This window comes from Melanotaenia boesemani, chromosome 13 (genome assembly GCF_017639745.1).
Source record: "Melanotaenia boesemani isolate fMelBoe1 chromosome 13, fMelBoe1.pri, whole genome shotgun sequence".
Taxonomy (NCBI): domain Eukaryota; kingdom Metazoa; phylum Chordata; class Actinopteri; order Atheriniformes; family Melanotaeniidae; genus Melanotaenia; species Melanotaenia boesemani.
The window spans coordinates 8,685,846-8,707,241 of NC_055694.1; the positions used below are offsets into that span (position 1 = coordinate 8,685,846).

The 21,396-nt window shown below is 38.0% G+C and overlaps 1 long non-coding RNA gene across 1 annotated transcript; it reads right to left on the bottom strand.

Annotated features, from left to right (window-relative positions):
- Positions 1-756: 756 nt before the first annotated feature.
- Positions 757-2,884, bottom strand: LOC121651891. The gene is made up of 3 exons (XR_006012522.1): positions 2,852-2,884; positions 1,805-1,864; positions 757-811 (listed from the first exon to the last, which is right to left on the bottom strand). It is a non-coding gene; the product is annotated as an uncharacterized LOC121651891 (long non-coding RNA).
- Positions 2,885-21,396: the final 18,512 nt, after the last annotated feature.

Genomic DNA, 21,396 nt, shown 5'->3' on the forward strand with positions numbered 1-21,396 from the left:
AAAATATCTGGCATAGAAACTGAGTAAAGTTCAGTAAAAATTAAGTTTACAAGACTAAACATCTGAGGCAAATGTACAATCAAGCAAATACTCTCACTTGTGTTTACAAATGTCTTACCTTCAATTAAACTTAACGTTGTTGTGCAGACAGCTTTGCCATAGTCGTTCACAGCGTAGCATTTATATGTATCCGCCTCTGCAGAAGTCACTTTGTGAATCTGAAAATACAAACTAGGTATTTACTTCACACAACAAATAGAATATGTTTTATTATGCTGTAGTGTTGCACAGTTTTGTTTAAACTGTGTATGAAGTTATGAGTAGTCGCCCACCACTGACAGGACCGTCACCCACCTCTAATATGTATTCCCCTGTTGATTCTTCAAATTTTCTTTGAAATTTTTCCTTATCTGACAAAGTTCCTTTAGTTCTTTTCCAAGATACATCTGGTTTAGGGTCCCCGGTCACCACAGCCTTAAAAACAGCCATTTTTCCTATAGAGCATATGTTGAAAGAATTTTATTTATTTTCACATCTAAAAATTTGACTACTATGGCTTCAGTATTGATAAATCATAGAATATTTTCAATTTCCAACCAGTCCATTAGTGTTAGTAGCACATTGTGATGTTAATCTTTTTCTGTAATCATGCAGTTCCAGTTTAATGCTTCATCGGAAAGAGACATACCTTCCTTTACAGTCACTGGTACGAGTTTGCATTGGAAATCTGGAGTGCTTTTACCCTCCGGCAAGTTGGCTAAATACTGCGTGATCATCACCCCAGGAGTTTTAGATCTTCTTCGGATGGCAGCTAAATAAAGTCGGAGGAGAGGGAGAGGAAAAAAAAGTCAATTCAAAACTTGACATCCACTGTATGTTTAGATCATTAAGCAGGTTTCTGCTCTGTTAGAACAAAACAGATTTCTCATTTGCTACCAGCAGATGTCAGGAATGTCAAACATGTTCCCAGTGATGCTCGAAGTGTGTTGAGAGCAGGGTTGACTCTATGGCAACCACATACATATATATCATGATGGAGAAAAAGTGACTAGAAGCCTGTTATTGGCCTTCTAATTAGATAAGAATTTGCTGCAGGTGACAGGACCATAAGCTTCAATGTTAAAGTGATAACTATAGTACATTATGATAGTTAGTGCACTATACAATAATAGAAAATGGTATATTTATCTTATAGGTAAATTGGAAATAAGCTTAAAAAAAAACTTTCTTTTTAAGGGACCATACCTCATATACATCTTAAATATTCACCTTTTAAATGAAACTTTCATTGATTATTTATGTAATCATGGCAATGGCAGTCAAATAAATAATAATAAAACAAATCTGTTTGCCAGAAACAGACAGAATAAATTCTTGTAAACCTGAATGTCGTGTACAGACATATTTCTTCTTTTTTGATGTTATGAAGTTGGCTTAAGAATTAATAGAATTAATAGATACTTCACTCAAATATTTCACAAAGCATACTCATGAAGTTGACTTTGCAATCACTCTGGTCTTAAACATTGTCTGACCAGGATGTACATGTCATGAGATAAATGATCACACAGGAATCGGTGGGGGGAAAAATATTAACAGATAAAATGATTATGAAAACATCAAACTATGAAAACGTCACTGCTTTGAGCACAGACTACACACAGTCAACACAAAGGCACACAATAAATTCAACTTCAGTATTCCATTATTCATCATAGACTGTCTCAGTTTAGTCATTTATTTGTAGCATCTAAAAAAAACTCCAGCTTATCAAGCAGAAAACACAGCAGCTCTCTCATTTTACCTGTCTTGTTGCCAGACACCTCATTAAAACGCTGAATGTACTGGTGGACGAGAGAGAAACCTACATGGAGGAGAAAAAAAAAAATTCATTAGATCAGCCAGAAAACCACGAGGGAATGTTGCACTGCTGCTGTGGGACATCATGAAATATAAACCATGTCCAACAGGAAATGTTCAGAAATGGTTTCTTCAGTGAAAGTGCAAGTTAAATCATGCAGCCATTTACTTATATTTGTGGAAATGTTATTTGAACCAGGAGAAGCATCGGGGTGTAGAGAAAAGGCACAGTGAGTTGGTCATTTACAGAAACTCCAGCAGAATCTGTGCAGTAAATGGAGGGACTGTCATGTGCATCATCTAGTGGGGTTGAATGGTTTTTATCATTGTCGTGTAAGAAGTTATGTATGTGTTTTGTTAAAACACTTTCATAGTAGAGGACAAAAAATGGTATAGTGTGGATGACAATGACATATTTTTAGGCTTTTCTGTGACGTGGAATGTAATCCAGTGTGTTCATCTGTCAACTCATGAAGGAAATATTTGACTCTTTAGCTGCTGATCTATGCTTCTTTAGCTAGTGTCTGTGACTGTTTGCCATCTGGTGCCATTTTGGGCTTCATGAGGTTTTTATCTTTTTTTCACATACACTGTTTATTTCACATTTGGAAATATGCTATTCATCATTTTCTTTTATAAAGCAACATATTCTACAGCAAAAGCCTCTTTTTTTGTATTAAACTAAAGATTTTCTGTCTTGATAACAAGCTTTGTGACTTCAAAGCTGCAGCAATACTGGTAGCACTACTTGTATAATCGAATTCATTTCCTTTTGAAGGAATCAGGATCCTTTTTACATTTCAGGCATTTACAAAATGTGCCCATTGTGTTAAGTACTGACTAATTTCTCATCAGGTGAAATATAACAGATGCATACATGTATATTTTTAGTCTTTGTACATTTTTTTTAGCTTTAAATGTCTGATGGACTTTTCAGTATAATATAAAGGGAAAATGTCTAAAAAAGACAAAAGGAAATGCAATACTGTACATGATCTGGTATTAGACTGGCCCGGGTTCTTTGTTCTTTTCCACATCTTGGCAAGAGTTGTCTGTCAAAATGGTTACCTGCAAACAGAAAGTGATCATGATCAGTAGTGCCCGTTACAAAGGAAGAGATTAGTGTAATGATGCATTATGATGTACTCTGCACATTTGGTTTTCTTGCTTTGAGGCATTTTTTCCTTAGTAAACAACATCTTTCAGAACGTTTTTGGTGGAATTATCTGTCTCACTCTGTCTCACTGCAAGACCTTCTATATAGAGGTAGTAGTTTCCGAGCATTTTCCAGCATTACTTACACTGCAGCAGCATAATCTCTGGTTAAGTAAATGAATAATGCTTTTGCAGAAAATGTCTACATGACCCAACCCACTGCATCTCACATGTTGGTGCTTTAATTCTTCCACATATGAACACACCACCTTTTGTTTAAGCTGAGGGTGTGAGTTCATGTGGGCTGCTGAACATGCATCCAGAAATGTTTAATTTAAGAATAACCACATAATGATCTATTCATAAATACATATGTAGATGCAGTTTGTAACCAGAGTGGTGTTCATTGAAACTTCTTTAGTTAAACATTAATCTAATCTGCTAGAGAATGCTAGAGTCAGAATTTAGAGATTCGAACCAAGTCTCTGAAAAATCACTGTGTTTATGAGTTGATAAATCCATCGAGTTGTCTTTGGTGTTAAAATGTATTTGTAATCACACCTTTTCCCCCTCAGTGCAGTCCTTCTGTTAGTTTTGTTTTTCCAGACCTAGAATATCCTCTAATCTCCTTAACTATAGACAACATTATCGTCTATTTTCTGTGACATAGTGTAGCTGAGTAAGACCATAGATATATACCATCAGCAGTACATTTGTAATTTTCCTTGTATTCTTGTTTTCATGTTGAAAATAGACACTAAACCATGTTTTTAATGTCTATTTTATTAGAAACTTGATTGCAGACAGCTAATATATAGTGAAGCAGGTAATGTGACTGAGAACATGCTCTATCTGCTCCATCCTTGTCTGACTGCTGCACTTACATAATTCAAGGTACAGTATAACAGATGCTGATGATGCAAAGCTCCCAGTATGCAGTTACCTGTGACCCAGTAAAAACTTCACATGGTTACACAACATCAACTAATATTGTTCCGTTGTCTCTATTATTATGAAAGATTCTCAGATTTAGATGCTTTAAAAACAGCGAGTACTCAATAAACCCATGATAAATAAGATACCTTGAAATATATAGAAAAATGTACTAGGGAGACACATAAAGTAGGTTTTTGCAATGTTTAAATGTTTTTTAGTAAAATGATAGAAGTATGTGTAAGAAATCACCATGAAAAGAAAAAAATACAAACACTTTTTTAATCTGTGTTTCAAGCAGAAATCTCTGATTCCTTTTAAAATCAGCCAGAAAGTCTTCCGGCTGAACGATTCACATTGGTTTTTAAAACTGTGATTAAGCTGGATAAAATAAAGAGGTGAGAACTGGTGTATAGTTCTCCTCTACACACTTTTGGTCACACACAGAAACAAATGGACAAAAGAGTTGTTTACCTGTCTGTGGCTCTATGTTGACTCCCACTCAGACTGGTCTGGAGATGCACAAACCTGCTGCCTCGTGGCTTTTACTGGATATTAAATCCTTTGAGGAAATGTCTGCTTTTTCTGCCTGTAACCTAGTGCCCAGAAAGCGGTTGTCAGGAGAGGCTTCCTCTGTTTAGTCAGATGGATGCTGACTGCGAGTGGGTTATTATTTAGGACTGTGGTGGAGGGGGTGGTGTCTCTGGATGAGATAAGGCCGGATGAATAGCCAGAGGAAGAGGGAAGGTCTACCAATGACAAATTCATAATGAGGTGTGTCTATCATAGCAGTAATTACTGATGAAAACATACTCATCTTTCAAAGAACAGCTGCTGACATGGAAAAAAAAGACTAACGAGTTCATGTTTTTATGGCTTCTGATTCTTCCAGATTACACAGATCAGTGATAAAAGTTAGACAGAAACTTCTTTTAGTATAGAGTTCAGTTCCAGTTGAGTGAAAAAAGCACACAACTGGCCTCTTGCTATAAATGAAACAGCTTAGAGATAGATCTCCAGAGGCTGTGATTTTCAACTCGGAGCACTTAAAACTGCTGAAAATGCTGTGCCCTAAATGATAGCTCGCAGGTAACTTGGCACAGGAAATTTAGTTTACTGATAAACTACTGCAAAACTCTGAAGTGAAGTCAGCGTTTCTATCAAACTTTTAAAAATGTCAACATTATGCAAACTTATTCCTATTTATTTTCACCTTGTCTGGATACCAGGGAACAGCCCGTTAACAAGGAACTAATCTCCTTGTCTGCAGTGTACTTCTTATGTTACGATGCATTGCATAATCAAGGTTATGACATTTATGAAGTATAAGCTCTTCCTCTCTTTGATGCAGTCCTAACTTTGGAATAGGAACATCAGATGAAGGACAAGGTATCGGTGATAAAGGTCAAGCATCAGAATGTTTAATTCATTGGTCACATTAGGTATCAGACTGCGCATTACTGTGTCTGTCTTTGAAATCTACACATTGAAACATTAATGTTGTGTTTGAATGTCATTATTAAAACCTGCATAAACATCAGTAGCTAACTTAGACATACTTTGTTTTGTCTTGTTTTGTTTTTTCAACATCCACTTTCCCTTTGGGAGGTATTATGTTCTACTTTCTCCATGGAAACTTTTTTTTGTCTCATTAGCAGCACAGCTCTAGAAATGTCAAGCTGTTTGTTAGTATTACGATTCACTATAATTCACCACTTTGGTCTGGAGAAACATTTGCTGAACATATTACCATCAAATTGATTCACAAATCCATGGTCCCCAACAGCTGATTTTTAAGAACTTTGCTGATTCAAAGACTACATTAGGTTTCCACAATAGTAGAAAACACAAGTAATGTCAAATATAAACCAAATGCAAGGTTTTATAGCCAAAATGTTTCATTACTTTCTCCATTGCACCCATTATAGTCAATTTAGTTCTCAAATACAATGCTGTTATTCAACAAAATAACGGCATCACACTATGGTAATACAGATAAATGTTGTTATGTAATATCAATGTATGTGTGATTGTAACAAGGTTTTATTTTATTAAGATGATGTGGCAGAAAGTGGCAGATGTCCTGTGATGCCATGGAAATACCAGCATACAGGCTACATGCCCTCAGTCAGAGCTGACAAAGCATGGCTTTGATTGAAAAAGGGACATTTGACTATGCAGAGCTAAGCCTCAACCTGATAGTTCTGGATATTATGCAGAGGACGAACTTTTCTGACTTAGTTAACAAATCTGATTCTACCTCAACTCTCAATTTTGGCTTCAGATGCTCAATAAGCTGTAGATGCACAAGGGCTACTTTTGTGTCTATAAGTAATCTCTGACATATTCGCCATGATTTATTCTCTGCATTGCGACTCACATGTCCCCAGCCCTCTAAGTGTAGTCTCCATGGCATTGGAACTATGAACAAAACATGGGTAACAGTTGCTCCGATGGTACTTAAATGAAATGACACACCATGGAAACTGTCTTTGTGCTGAATAATAGATGGAAATACAAGCATACAGCATGCTGAATGTCTCTGCAGTTATAGAATCTACTAGTTCCAAATGGGACCAGCATCCTGACATGCTTGTCCTTCCATGTACAGTACCTCTAATTCAGTTCAATCGACTTTTGAGTTGGGCTGAGCTCACATAAACCAGCTAGATTAGGAATTAAACCCCCTCAGCTTACCCTCCCTATATTGATGAAATGTCATGCAGCATAGCTGTCATTCCATTCAAGACAAACCACAGAGAGCTGCCGCTGAGGTGCTAACTAGACAGCCTGGCCTGTCTCTCTGGAGTGTGATTGCTCTTGTGGGGAAACCTTAACAGTACATCAGCTGAGCCTTTGTTACTCACTGTTCAACAGGGTGTTAGATGATCCTAATTGAGATTCACTGTGATGTATCCACAAAACACCTTAACAACTGCAGCTGCTTTCTAAGGACGACTAAGCTTTTTGTTATTATTGATTTTACATTTTTCCAGAACTTAACAGCATGCCTTCTCGTCAGGTTTGAGAACGGAGATGCATTTTGAAGATGTGGTATCTAAACGCTACACAGGAATCACCATGACATCTGTAAGTGGCTTCCATAGCTAAATTTTAACTCTACCTCCACAAACAAAGACTGAAAGCTACATCAGCCATTTATTTGGATGAAAAAATGCAAATATAGAACATGGCTTGAAAGATTTCAACTTTTGAATTAATATTCACATTTTTTAACATTAACGTTAATTTGCAAAATAAAAAGTTTATCGTGATCCAGTTAAATATGATGGGTAACCTGTTCCTTCTGAAAATTAAAGCAGTTTGGTCACTATGAGCATGGCTCTTAGAACAAAAGCCTTAGTCTTATGCTACTTAAGCTAATGAATTTGTTTATCTGATGACTATTCTGCTTTTACTTAGTAACATTTATTTGTTCAGATCTTGTTATCTGATGGTCTCTGAAGGACTGTGATTGCCTCGATATATCAGGCGTTTCCCTCATGGCCACAGTTATGCCAGTGGACCACTGTTGCCTTTAGCTCATGTAGCACACAGAACAGCAGCGGAGATGTTGTGACTGTGATTCTTGCATTTATTACATTGCCATTTCTCCAAGATAGGAACTGGATGGTTTTTAGCCACATTTAGGTATTATCTGTGAAAGCCGGTGGAGGGATTGTATGCCACATATACTGTGCCCCTCATTTCTGGGCTTCAGACCAGAGCAGCTAAGTCATCTTTGTTCAGTAATGAAAAGCTATTTCTGATGAGATTACCAACAACCAGAGGTGATCTGGTATCCAAAGCAGAAAAGGTCAAACAAATCCAGGTTTAATTTTAACAGCTCGCGCAGCTGAAAATGGGACATTGTGTGCTGGTGCGGCCTAGAAATAAATGAGTAATGCTTGAGGTTTGAGGCATAGATTTGTAAATTGCTAGAATAATATTTCCTTATTCTGACACACACACACACACATATATGTGTGTATATACATATATATATATATATATATATATATATATACACACACATACATATATCAGTATGTAGTACTCTAGAAATGAAACTTTGACATACAGAATATAAAACTATATAAACTAAACTTTGATATTCAGTATGTCAAGTTTAATTTCTATATTGTTGTCCCATGAAACGATATACTAAAATATTTGTAAAAGTGTGAAGGGTGTACTCACTTCTGTGAGATGCTGTATATAAATATATAAATTTATGTGCTTCTTAAAATAGTTTGATATTCTGGAAAACAAGGTAATTGTCTCTCAGATTTGCTTCTCTTTGAGTGAAAATAGGGGGAGGTGGTTTATTCTGTTAGAATATTTCTTGAGAAGTGATTTCCCAGATCCACCAATTGTCTGGCAACTTTACTGTGGCAAGAAGACAAGAGTCACTGCTTCCAGCTTCAGATTTAGGTGGACAGATTTTCTTTTCCGTTTTCTGGACGAGTTAATCATTTGCAGGCTGGATATTTAAATTTACGGGTGAGACTATTAATGAGCTTTTAATCAAGTATTGACCAATAAGAATATTGAAATATTGAGATTTTTTGTTCAAGTAGATTAGAAAGTGATCACTTGTAGCTTGTAGCGACATTAAAAAATACGGTAGATATTTTGTATTTCTACATAGGTCGTTTATCATTTTCTAAGGTTGGTGTAATAATTTACCAACTGATAATTCCTCAACATTAGCTCCAAGTAGTTTGGAAGCACAGAAGAGGCGCACAGCACCATCTTTGAACTTCATATATGTTTTTGCTGTGGGTGTTTCATATCCTGCTGCATTAAAGAGCAAAATTATAGACATCTGATAATGACAGCACACACGCTCATAGATCTGAAGAGAGCTTCTTAATGATGGTTTGAGTGTCAATAAATCTTAAATAGCTGCATTTAATTAAATTATATAACAACTCTCTATTACTTAAAATAGAAATAAAAAGACATAAATAACTGTATTACCCTCTTGATTTTAGTAATGTTATGTTCTAAATTAAAATGATGGCAAAAACTCATTTAACTTGCGTGATTATCTATGTGGTATGAATCAGATTGAAAAGAGATATGACTATAAACTGTCCACTTGTGGTAAGGGAGAAGAGATATTTGTGATGGAGTACTTCCCTGCCATGAATTGCATTCTAAATCCTCATAACATCCTCCTGGTGGCCCGTCTCCATGGTCATTACTCACAGCTCCAAAGGCTCCAAGCACGATTAATTCCCCTCACTGACAAAGAATCTGTGTGCCTTAAACACTCAGACTTTGGCATTCTGATTGTTGTCTGCATGCTCTCTCAGAAGAGCTACACTGGAATCAATTCGCTTTAGAGCTGAGGAGTCACAACAGAGCTTTACATATTTCACAGCTTATTTTTGGCTCAAATAGCATTCAGTGCAGTTTGCCGCTGCAAAAACTTTTAAGACTCATAAACATGCGTCTGGGAAGAGGCCTTTCTTCTCTATCAGCTGGGATCAGCACCGTGCCGTGGAAATACCTAAAGAGCTTGGGAATGACGAAAACATGGCGCACCCCTAGATTCAACTTGGTCATTTAGGAATCGAACACAGCACACTGCCGAAAGTCTTTCTGCTTTGTTAAAGTAAATTTTGTAAATGAGGACTGAAATACCGTCACTGTTAACTCTCTCATTACCAGCTACATTAAAACTTGTCTCATTAACTATTTCCAGTTCCACTGAAATAGTAACATATACAGATGCTGTAAGTGTTTGCAACACTTCATTTACACAAAATTAAACTAATACATGCCAAAAAGGCAAATGCAACCAAGAGATTTGATTACATTTAACAGATCTTCAAATTCGTTCTGCCTCCAGTGCAGCCAGACTACTCATAGTCACAAATGGAGCAACTGAACCAGAAAGAAAAAAGAAGGCAGCCTTGATAAATGTTAGACGAAATCACCATAAACCTGTGGTGGTTTCTGCAGAGAGAAACAGCCATCGGTTGTTTCCACTTTACAGAAGAGTAAAATAGATGAGATGGGGACTTGGCAACAGGAAGTTGGAGTCTGCTTGTGGCCATATCTGAAGGCCTGATTCCATTACATCCTGATGTGTGGATCATAGGAGCTCAGAGGCTGTGCTATGTTCTCTGACTGGCATGTTTTGCTTGTTTTTCTGTAGCTTGTGTCCTAAAGTGCTGATTATTTGAGTGAGTACTTTTTATTAATTCACATGAACTTCAGGACACCTTTCCTGTTCAAATTCCACAAGATGGCAGTGAATCTCCTTGGTTTGCAGAGATTACATTAACATAGTGCCCTTTTAAGAGTGCAACAAATTATTGACCCATGTACGTGTTGTTTACAGCATTCTGAGGGTACTTCTTTATCATGATTACTTTATTGTATGGTGATTAAACAGCTTATACACTTACATATTTTTAACAAAATTTTTATTATATTTTGGATAAACCCATTTAATTTCATGTGTGGGTTCAACACTTTTCACACCGGTTGAAAATAATATATTGATTTGAACCATCGTGATGTAAAAGGAAAAACAATTAATTATATTGTATTTTATTAAAATTAAATGCCATCAGCTGTTTTAAAATATCGTTTGAATGGATTATTTAAACTGGATATGAAAGAGACATTTTGATTGTATCTCAGATCTGTTGTATTGAGATAAATGAATCATGGAAAGGGTAATTTAAAACTGGGCAAAACCTTTTCTACATCAGAAATGTGGTAAATTAGCAAATATAATATAGGGATCCTTTAATTTAATTTATTGAAGATTTTATCACTTGTGTATGTTCTCTTTAGCTTCATCTTTATCTTTTCTTTTTTAATTAACATTTTATTGCATTTGTTGACCACCGGTTGAAGGGATAGTGAGAGCTACAATGTGGATATTTACACTGTGTTGTTTGCAAATATCCACCTGTTTCAGCCTGACCTAACATCTCCCAACAATACCAGCTCTGAGCAAAGCCTCTAGTGACAGTTTGAGTTGTGATCAAACAGGCTGGATTTTTGCTGATATTTGTCTGGTTTCTGGGGGTTCTTATCTCTCAGCAAATCCTGGTCTACCAACCAACACAGCACCCTTCAGCAAGACCATCCACTTTACAAGATGGCACAGCTGTGAATTTGGGGGAAAATAGGCATAAAAAAGCCTATCGGTATTCGAACCACTGCTTAGCTGCATTACAGAAGATGTTGGATAAGCTAACTGAATTTATAGGTTGATCATCGAAAAGCGCTACCTTTAGAGAAGTATTGATTGTACACTCTATTAATGTTCCAATTTAAATTACTTGTAGACTGTTTTACTGGCCTGTCAATTACAATCATCTGTAGGTGTATAAAATAAACCAAAGTATTTAGATCTTGATTCATTGTTTCAAAGGTTTTTGGATTGATCTTGTTGGAAAGGAGGTGAATGGGGAAACCATTATCCAAGTGTTGGCTGTAATTTACTAATGACAATAGCTGCAAATTGATTTTTTCTTTTTTGGGGGGTGGGGGTCGGGGTTCAGATTAATTTCTTCACTCATGACCCAGGGGAAACAATGTCTTCTTCCTCTTTAATTTATTTTATTTCCCTTTAAATCAGTCAACTTCAGTTTTTATACTCTATGGTGTAACAATAATCAATGCATGACACTCTGTTCAACTCTTCTTTGATGTCAGATACCACAAATGTGGGTTAGACAAGGAAAAGAAATGGACCTGACATCGGCATAGCTCTTAAGACAACCCGTCATCCGCATCCTCTGCAGTCATCCTTTACTCATCTGCCAAAATCCTAAACCAGTGAACCTGTCAAGAAAAAAAAAAACACTTTCACAGGCGTTATCACCACCTTTCCCTCGCTCATCTGTTCCTGTCATAGGTCACAAGGACTGGACCGATCTAGCACATTCTAATCAAGCGGTCACCCTTTATCATCTCCAACTGACAGCTTTAAACAGCCATAAATAAGTGCAGGCCAAGCTCCTCATTTGTCAAGTGAAACCCTGCTTGCAGTATATCTCCACGTGTAGAGACCATAGCTCTTCTTTACAGCTCCTACCTTAATGTGCAATGCTTAGGAATGATGGGAGCGCATAATCCTGTGATGATAATGGACCTTAGTTCCTCAATGATGATGAAAAAAATTCTGTCCTGAAAGAAAATTTTTAGCCTCAGGTTTTGCTTAAAAAATGCAATAGAATTGCTGCTACTTCCAACCCTGAATTTCATTTGCACTGGACCACAAAGTTGTTTTTATTTAACTAATTTTATTTGTTTTTTATATAATGTAATCACATTATGTCACTTTGTTCTTTTATTTCACTTTAATGTTTTTATCTGGTTTATAGTTTTCATACTAATCAGGATGCAAGATAAAACGTAGATAAAAGTTCTATTGTTCTTACGCAACCCACCACCTACATCTTATTTCAAGCATACAGTAGCATTCAGCAACAAAATGACTGCATAGAATTTTTTCTTCACTCATAGAAAATATACTGGTCTTTATTTAATGGTAAACATTTGCACCAGGTATGTCTTTATTTGTGTTTGGTAGATAATGATCCATATGTTGCTAATAAATAACTGTTTTTTTTAACAACAATAAAAACTTACATCTCATACACTGCCACAGTTAAAAATGAATTATTACTGCTGCTTACAGATGACATTAATTGACCACATTTGTCTATGGTAGCGACATGGGAGCTAAAGTGACTATAATGGGTGCAATGGAGGAGGTTATGAAAGATTTTGTAAAACCTTACATTTAGTGGCTTCTGTCACGTTCTGGAAGTAGACACGAATTTCAATATTTGAATACATAGATGCAGTAGCTTACAAGAGCTATTAATTATTATAATTATTATAAAGGAGAATTTTGTCATGATCTGTGGTGTGAGGCTCAGTTTTTCCAGCCGCCCTGAACGCCTCATCTCCACCAGCTCCTGATTAGGGCTAATGCGCTTCACCTGTCCCAAGCACGATTTATACAGCCCTGCAACATCCCTCCAGTGCCAGATTGTCTTGGTTCTTCCCTGCACGTATCCTGCCTGTATTATCCTGCTTGCTTCCCCTCCGGACGCTGATCTGACTTTGGACCTGGATTCTGATTCTGCCTGCTCCCTGTCTGGTACTCTGCTTTGGTTGTTGATTTGGATTACTTGGCTTTCTGACCCCTGGCTTGTCAAACAGGATTGGAGTTCGGATCACGGACTGATATATCTGCCCCCAACCGGACCATTCACACCCTGCCTCTGCGGTCCGCTCATTCAGGTGCTCCTTCCAGCAACCTGTATCCCTCCATTAACCTCTCCTCTGTTCAGCAGCTTTCCTCCCTCAGTTTTCCTCCCGGCGGCCCTTCTCCAACCCCTGGATTCAACACTCTGCGCCCCGTTGGATTCCCACTGCTGGTACGTGAACTCTCAATCCCTCTCAGAGTTCTTATCAGCTGCCTGCCTCCTAACTTCCATCTTGTGTGTCCACAGACCCCTGAGCGGAGAAAAGCCGGATTGCACAATCTCATTATTCATCTCTGTACAATAAAGATCATATACCTATCCCTGGGAACCTGAGTATTTTTGAGTCCAAACATCTGAATCATGACAAATTTAGCATCTGCTGCATTATTGGCATGCAACTTCAATAAGTACCTATTACTGTAATATTTCCAACCACATGGATTTCTAAATGATCTCAGGTTTCCTAAACTGGTGCAGCTGGATTTAAATAAGTTAGTGTATTTAAACAGTAGTTAAACTCTTCTGTGTAGCCAGCAGAGTAAAACAGAGTTGCCCTCTTCCACCCAGGTTGTTGGTGTAATCCATTACATTAGGAATCCTCTCTTTTATGCTGCCTTTTGACATACTGGAACGGATGTTTAGTTTTATGAGGTGAAAATACTGATGGTGGTAAAACACCATTTGTCTAGGATTCTATGGTTGGCCTCAGCAACTGGTTGCAGTCATTGCACCTTTTATTCCTTTAAAAATCCACACCATAATACTGTTACCCTCATAGTGTAAGCCATATTCTGACCAAGTTGTGATGTCTGTCTAGTTGTCTTTCCTATTATTGCTGACTGGCTGTGCATCATTGCCTACAAAACCTTAAAATGTGACTTAGGCTATTATGCTATGAGGCTAAAGATACATTTCCAAAATGCATACGTGTAACTTCACACACAATGGTATTTTTGAGTGTGAAATAAGGGAAGATAAGTTTAAACATAATTCACAATCTATACACAATCTGTGTATAGATGTGTAAGCGAATCATGATGGGACTGTATAGAATGGGTGACTCACTTGTGGTAAGTTCACAAGTGAACTATCTCATTGGATTTTTGGAGTGGATGTGAAATGACTTGTGTCTGCACTCTAGTGACCAGCAGACAAATGTCCACATCTGCAGACTAGGTCAAGACATCCTTTAGAACAAACTCGACAGATATGATGTGCTTTCGTCAGTAAGAGCACTTCAGAAACTCCAGGGGAATGTGTAATGTGGCCTCTGCCACTTAGAGAGGATGCTTTTCTGCAGCCCATTTACCACTCATCTTGGTGTGATTAGTTTAGATGTAGACCTAGTTTCTGCTGCCTAAGCTGTGCTGATCCTAATACTGATTTTAACTGTCAAATTTTATGTATATATATATCTCAGACATTTAAAAAACGCAAAACTCATTTTTTTATGATCCAGGCTTTAACATACTGAAAGCAGCCATGTAGTGAACTCGGCATTAATAAAATCAGGGGCTCAGTGTGAAAATACAGCTGTGTGTCATCAGCAAAGCAGTGAAAACAAACTTTGGAAAGTATGTCTTAGAAAAATCATGTGAAAAAAAACCCATAAACAGATAAAAGATGTTACAAAACTGACCCTACAGGACACCATATTTTACATTTGAGTATTTGAAGAACTTAAAAAATTAGATTTTTAAGTTGGCTGTCAAGCATACTAACACTATACCTGAAATTCCCAACCAGAAGAAGACGCCATGAACTGAAGGATCAGCTATGTAAAAAAAAAAAATAATAATAATAATAATAAGAAGAAAAAATAGTAATTGAATCATGGTGTGCCTAAAGATTTCCACCCCTAGTCCATAGTCATGAGTGAAATATGAAGAAAATGGTGATGCTTAAAAAGAATCAGTTAAGTATTCAAAGCAGGTGAAGTGCAGGGCCCAGGTAGCTTAGGCATTGTTTAAGCTTCATCTTGTTTTTATTACTTTTAGCTAAAGAAGTGATCAGTTTTCCTTGTGATGATGAAGAAGTGTACCACCTTCTAAAGACAGTTAAAAAATTTGCCAGTAATATGATGGGATCCATTTTTCACATGACTGGTATCGTGACAAAATTTGTTTTTATGGTAGAGAATTTCCTTTTTATCTGCCTTAAATTTATTCGTCATCATTACATTGTGTCACAAAGTATTTCTTTCATCCCAGCACAAAATTGACTTTAAGTGACTGAGTAGGAGCTTTTGTCTTTTCAGATTACTAACCTGAGAATAGTTCCTGTCCACCAATTTACTGTGCGTCTAGTCATTATTGTTTCTGGGGGGGCCTTAATTTGCTTTAACTACCTGGTGTGTCCCTTGTGGTTTCCTCACCAGTCAGTGAAACCCCTCTGGCTCAGTCTACCAGTAAACTAGTATTGACAAATATTCAGTGAAAGCTCAATTAAGATGGTGGTTTGTGACTGTTCCAGATCTTATTTAGATTGTTTATTTTGCTGTGCTTTATATATGTGTATGTCTCGATTTAAGAGCTACATTTAAAGGGTTGCCTTTAATTTTAAGGCATTGTGCCCATTAACACAAGTCTTTTGATGTGGGTATTTGTTTTTTATTGCTTCACCCCCAAGAAAATCACATCCACATATGTAGCACCCATGACAAAAAACCCTCTATACTAGTAAAAAAAAAAAAAGAACAGAACAAAACAACCAGAACACAGGTTACACAGCAACAGTTACCTGCACAAAACAAATAATTGGTAAATATTTACCTCACCATTGTTCAAACCACTTGTCTTGTTAATTCAAAGGAAGCTGTCATGTGTGACCTTCCTGCAACTGCTATCAAATTTTGTACACAGCAACTTTTCTGACAGCACTGACAAACACTGCAGCACTTACAGTCATCTTCCTCTTAATGCATGGATGAAGCAGCTCACTTAAGGCGAAAGAGAACGCTGTAATTCTGCATTAAGGGGAACTTCAGTGTCAATGACATCCCACAACTAGAGGTCTGATTAACTTGCTGCACATTTATGTTCATTCGCTTTAAAAAAGCCCCTGTTGACTGGTACTATAGATGTGATCAGTCTGTAACAGCAAGCTGAAAACTCCATCTGCCCTTCCTCACAACAACATTGTAAACAAAGATTGCTTCTTCATCCTGGTTGGAGTTTGTTTGAACTCAGTATGAATGTGGCTACAATATAGTAGAGGGATGGATAAATTCGTTCGCCACTGATATAATTTTATCAGCAGCCAATAGACTAAAGACAATTTTTTTATATGTTAATTTATTTTATCTATTTTATTTATTATATTTAAATTTTTCCTGATTTAACAAAATAACTTAATGCATGTCTGGCATTTGCATCAAACATTCAGATTTCAGATGGTTTAATACTGTATTTTAGCTACTGTCTGGGTCTCCACCAGAGTGATTCTGGTACAAAGCAGAATGACTGACTATTATAGTTTGTATCCTTCAACCTGTTATTTCTTAGACATCAAGACTCTGATGCCCTGATGGTACAATTTACAGACTTTGACAAAGTAGTTAAGGTTTGAAATGCCAACATCATCGTGTTATTCCTGAACAAATAAATCAGTTAGCTTTCTATGATCTTCTGATCTCACTCAGCATCTGATGCATAAACACAAACACTACAGTTTTGCATCTCCATCAATTTCCAGCCACATTTGTTTGCTTTAAGAGAGCCTTTCCATCTGGACATTAAAAAGCACTGAGCACTGCTTCACATTAATAACTTCATTTTATTGTCAAAGGCTATTATTCCGATTCTCATGACTGTTGATGGTTGGTGTATTTACATTGGTTTGAAGCAATACTACATACTTTTACAACCTTAAAACACTGTGCTTCAAACTCATTTTGATAGTATACTCACATTGTGTATGTTCCTGAAGCCGTCGTTGGTCTGCAGAATCCTGAGGCGGAGAAAATGCATTTAACATGTTTATGTTGCAGCTTGGAGCATCATGGGACAGCTGCACTTTGCTTTACGGAACCACGTCACATGCTAGCAACTGGATATCAACACACATGGCATTTTGGGCATGAACTATGGCTGATTCAACAACAACAAAAAAAAACCCAAGAAGACATTAAAAAAAGAAAAAATCATATTTTTTTATGTTAGGTTAAGAAGAAGAAGAAGAAGAAGAAGAAGAAACGTAATAAAGCCTTTGTAAATCTGTGGATCAGGCGGTACAGCATGTTTCACACGGTTGGTTCACTTCCTGGCCCTCAACATATCGAATTGTCCTTTGGCAAGGCAAGTTGGAAGGCAAGCCGACTGTGTGTGTGTAGTAACCCAGTAGCTGAGGTAGCAGAACTTGATGGTTACACATGTTCCAATTCAGCAACTGCATTTCAGTCTGAACTTTGATAAACCCTGGTAGCTGAACAGCTAAAGTGGGTCATTTTTGGAAGAAAAGAGCCATGGGAAAATCAAAATTCAGCTCAGCATTAGAACAAATATTTGCTCTTAGGTTATAGAGAGTGCAGAGTGGACTGTCATGGCACTGTAGTGACAAATGTAAATGCTTGGGGGCACAGAGGCTGTTCTGTTTGGGATCAACTGCTGCTAGGAAGGAAAACCTTGTAGGACTTTATGGCATAAATACATTGTAGGAAAATTAACAATTTCACAGCTACAACAGACAAAATGAGATGAGTTAGTGGAAAAAGTGACATATCGTTTACTTTTTAGTTCAAATCGTGACCTTACATACCACATGCTGTCTTTATTTGCTGGGTTTCATTTCCGAGTTAAGTATATAAATTAAATGGTATAACTTTATTTATATATTACTCTAAGTATGAGTGAAATAAAATAAACAAAGGTTATATGAAAAAAAAATGTGTTCTAGAATGATAATTTAACTCATCTTTATTTGCAGTTTAACACAGCAAGACCAGAAAAAAAGTGCTGAACACAAAACATGAAACACTTTTAAATTAACTAAAACTATCTGTGGGTGCAGCGTGGCTGACTCACTAGCTTTGGACCTCTGGCTTCTTTGCACTCAACACACGCACGTAGGAAAGCAAAGTCTTGAAGTCAAGTTCTTCGTTTACCGTTTATTATCAAAATAGACTTGAACATATACATAAAAAGGAACTGAAATCTAGACTTTCTGTTAAACTAACTGAAATGCGGTGTAGGTCAAAAGACTGTGTTGCTTCAAGGTCCAGTGACTTCTAATCTACTTTTCTTGGCTGATTCCTTTTCTGGCCTTTTACTTCAGTCTAGCAGCCAATCAAAATCCACTAGTAAAAGAAGATCACTTCAACTGCAACACAGAACTATAGAAAAATTAGGATTAAATCCTAATCATAAAAAAATGGCTTCAACATATACCGGTCCCTAATTGACTAGGCTGTAGCATAGCAATTACCAAATAATACTTAAATTGGAGCCATTCATTCCAACATACTGACATTTCTCAAACCTGTTTTTAAACTTTAACTAATGTAACATAACACTGCTCTTTCTTCTGTCTTCATTCTTCACCTAGAAGTAAACACAGTTTTGTTATGGGTCTATGAACGATGCTGGTCTTCGTCTGGACTTCAGCACTTCTGACAGCTCCTTTAGAGTCCGGCATAACTCTGATGATTCTTCCCAAGTTCCAGGTGTTTCTTGGAAGGGATGGGTCAGCAATGACGACAACATCTCCAACCTTAAAACTTCTTTTTAGACCGAGCCATTTCTGACGCTCCTGTAGGAGGGGTAGGTATTCTTGAGTCCACCTCCGCCAGAACAAATCTGCGAGATATTGGATTTGTCGCCAGCGACGACGGGCATAGGCATCATCTTTGTCAAACACGCCTGGCGGGATGCTGGACTGAGCTTTCAGTAAGAGCAAATGGTTTGGTGTCAGCGGCTCTAGGTCACTGGGATGATCAGAGTTCATAGTTAAGGGTCTTCCATTGATGATGCTCTCGACTTCACAAAAGAGAGTTTGAAGCCCTTCATCATCCAGTTGCTGTTGTCTCAATACAGAGTTCAACACCTTTCTTACTGTACGGATTTGACGCTCCCAAATGCCGCCATGATGAGAAGCAGCAGGGGGGTTAAAAACCCACTGTACTCTTTTCATCATCATTGTTTCATTGATGCGTGACTGGTCCAGTTTTGCTAATGCCTCTCGCAGCTCTCGTTCAGCGCCAACAAAGTTTGTGCCATTGTCGGATCGAAGGATTGACACTTGACCTCTTCTGGCTTGAAAACGCCGTATGGCATTAATACATGAATCTGTGTCAAGGGAATGGGCTACCTCAATATGCACTGCTCTGACAGTTAAGCACGTAAAAAGTACTCCATAACGTTTGATCTTGACACGTCCTCTTTTGACCTCAAACGGGCCAAAGTAATCTACACCCGTGTTTGTAAAGGGTGGTTTGTCAGGAAGAAGACGGTCTTCTGGCAAATCCGCCATTTTTTGCTCTCCTGGCTTTGCATGTAGCTTTCTACAGAGGATGCACTCAGAGATCACTTTTCTCACCGTCACATTAGCTCGTGGTATCCAATACCGTTGTCGTAATCTGGCTAAGACATGATTTCGACCTCCATGTCCGGTTTCTTGGTGGATGTGATGGAGAATGAGGCGGGATATTCTATGATGTTGATTCAGAATGGCAGGATGCTTGGCCTCTTCAGGCATTGCCGATTTGCTCAAACGTCCTCCAACTCTTAATACATCATCTTGAAGATATGGATCGAGTTTGAAGATTGAACTGTTCCTTTTCACTTGAATACAGCTTTTCTGCAAGGTTTTAATCTCTTCAGCGTAGGTTTGTCTCTGACTATATCTGATTAGCTCTGTCTCGGCCCTGGCAAGATCTTCGCTAGTAAGATTTCTCTTTTCCAGGTTTTTTTTACACATCGCCATCTGCCGTTCCATCATAGATCTGCACTTTACAGGGTCCTTCTCTGATTGCAGTATGAGTTGTTTAAACTCTTTCCTTTTTTCACCCAAGTGCCGCAATGTCTCCTTTAAGCGTAGAATCCAGGCAGTGGCCTTTTTAAGCTTGTGCCAACTGGAGTAATACTCAACAAGCTGGTTCAATGGATATGTGCACTCATTTGGCTTTATGCATGTTACTGCAGCAGCCATCTTGACCTCGCTGTCATCCTCCACCAGGTAGGTACGCTGTTCAGCGTGCTCTGGCCATTCGCTTTCATTTTTCAGGAAACTAGGCCCTTGGAACCAGTTCTCACTTTCCATGAAGCTCTCAACGCTCAAGCCTCTGGAAGCCTGATCTGCAGGATTTTGTGGGCTTTGAACGTACCTCCACTGGGAAGGTGTTGTCGCCTCTCTAATAAAAGAAACTCTATTTGCCACAAATGTTTTGAAACGAAGAGCATCGTTTCCAATGTACCTCAGTACGGTAGTACTGTCTGTCCAGAAGATTGACTCCATCAGAGGAATTTCGAGCTCTTCTTTTAGCATCCGATCAATCTTGACAGCCACAGTTGCTGCCGTCAACTCCATCCTGGGAATTGTAATCTGTTTGAGTGGAGCGACTCTGGATTTTCCCATCAAAAAGGATACGTGTTTTTCACCCTGATCGTTTGTCAACAAGACATAAGACACAATGCCATATCCATCTTGGCTGGCGTCTGAGAAATGGTGGATCTGCGCGGTTTTAGTGGGCCCGAACATGGCGGGCTTCAAACATCTGCTGACCTTCAGCTCTGAAAGTTTGCCGAGGTGCATTAGCCACTGCAACCATATTTTGCGTGGCCGATCGTGGATTTCTTCATCCCAACCTCTCTTTTCTTTGCAGAGGTCTCTCAAAATGAGCTTAACAGGTAGGAGAAGTGGTGATAGAAAGCCCATTGGATCGTATACTGAGCTGATAATGGATAAGATGCCTCGTCTTGTGCATGGCTTATCTGCCAGGTGTATCTTGAACTGGAACTTATCTGTACTGGTGCACCACTGCACGCCTAATGCCCGTTCCACTGGTAGCTCATCGTTCTCTAAGTCCAGATCTTTGACTTCAGATACTCGTTTATGGTCAGGTATAGAGCCTAGTAGAACCCTACTATTGCTGATCCATTTGGTCAAATGGAAACCACCATGGGTACACACACCCATCAACTCTTTTGCTAGAGCAACGGCTTGGCTTTCTGTGGCGACTGACTTTAAACAGTCGTCGACATAA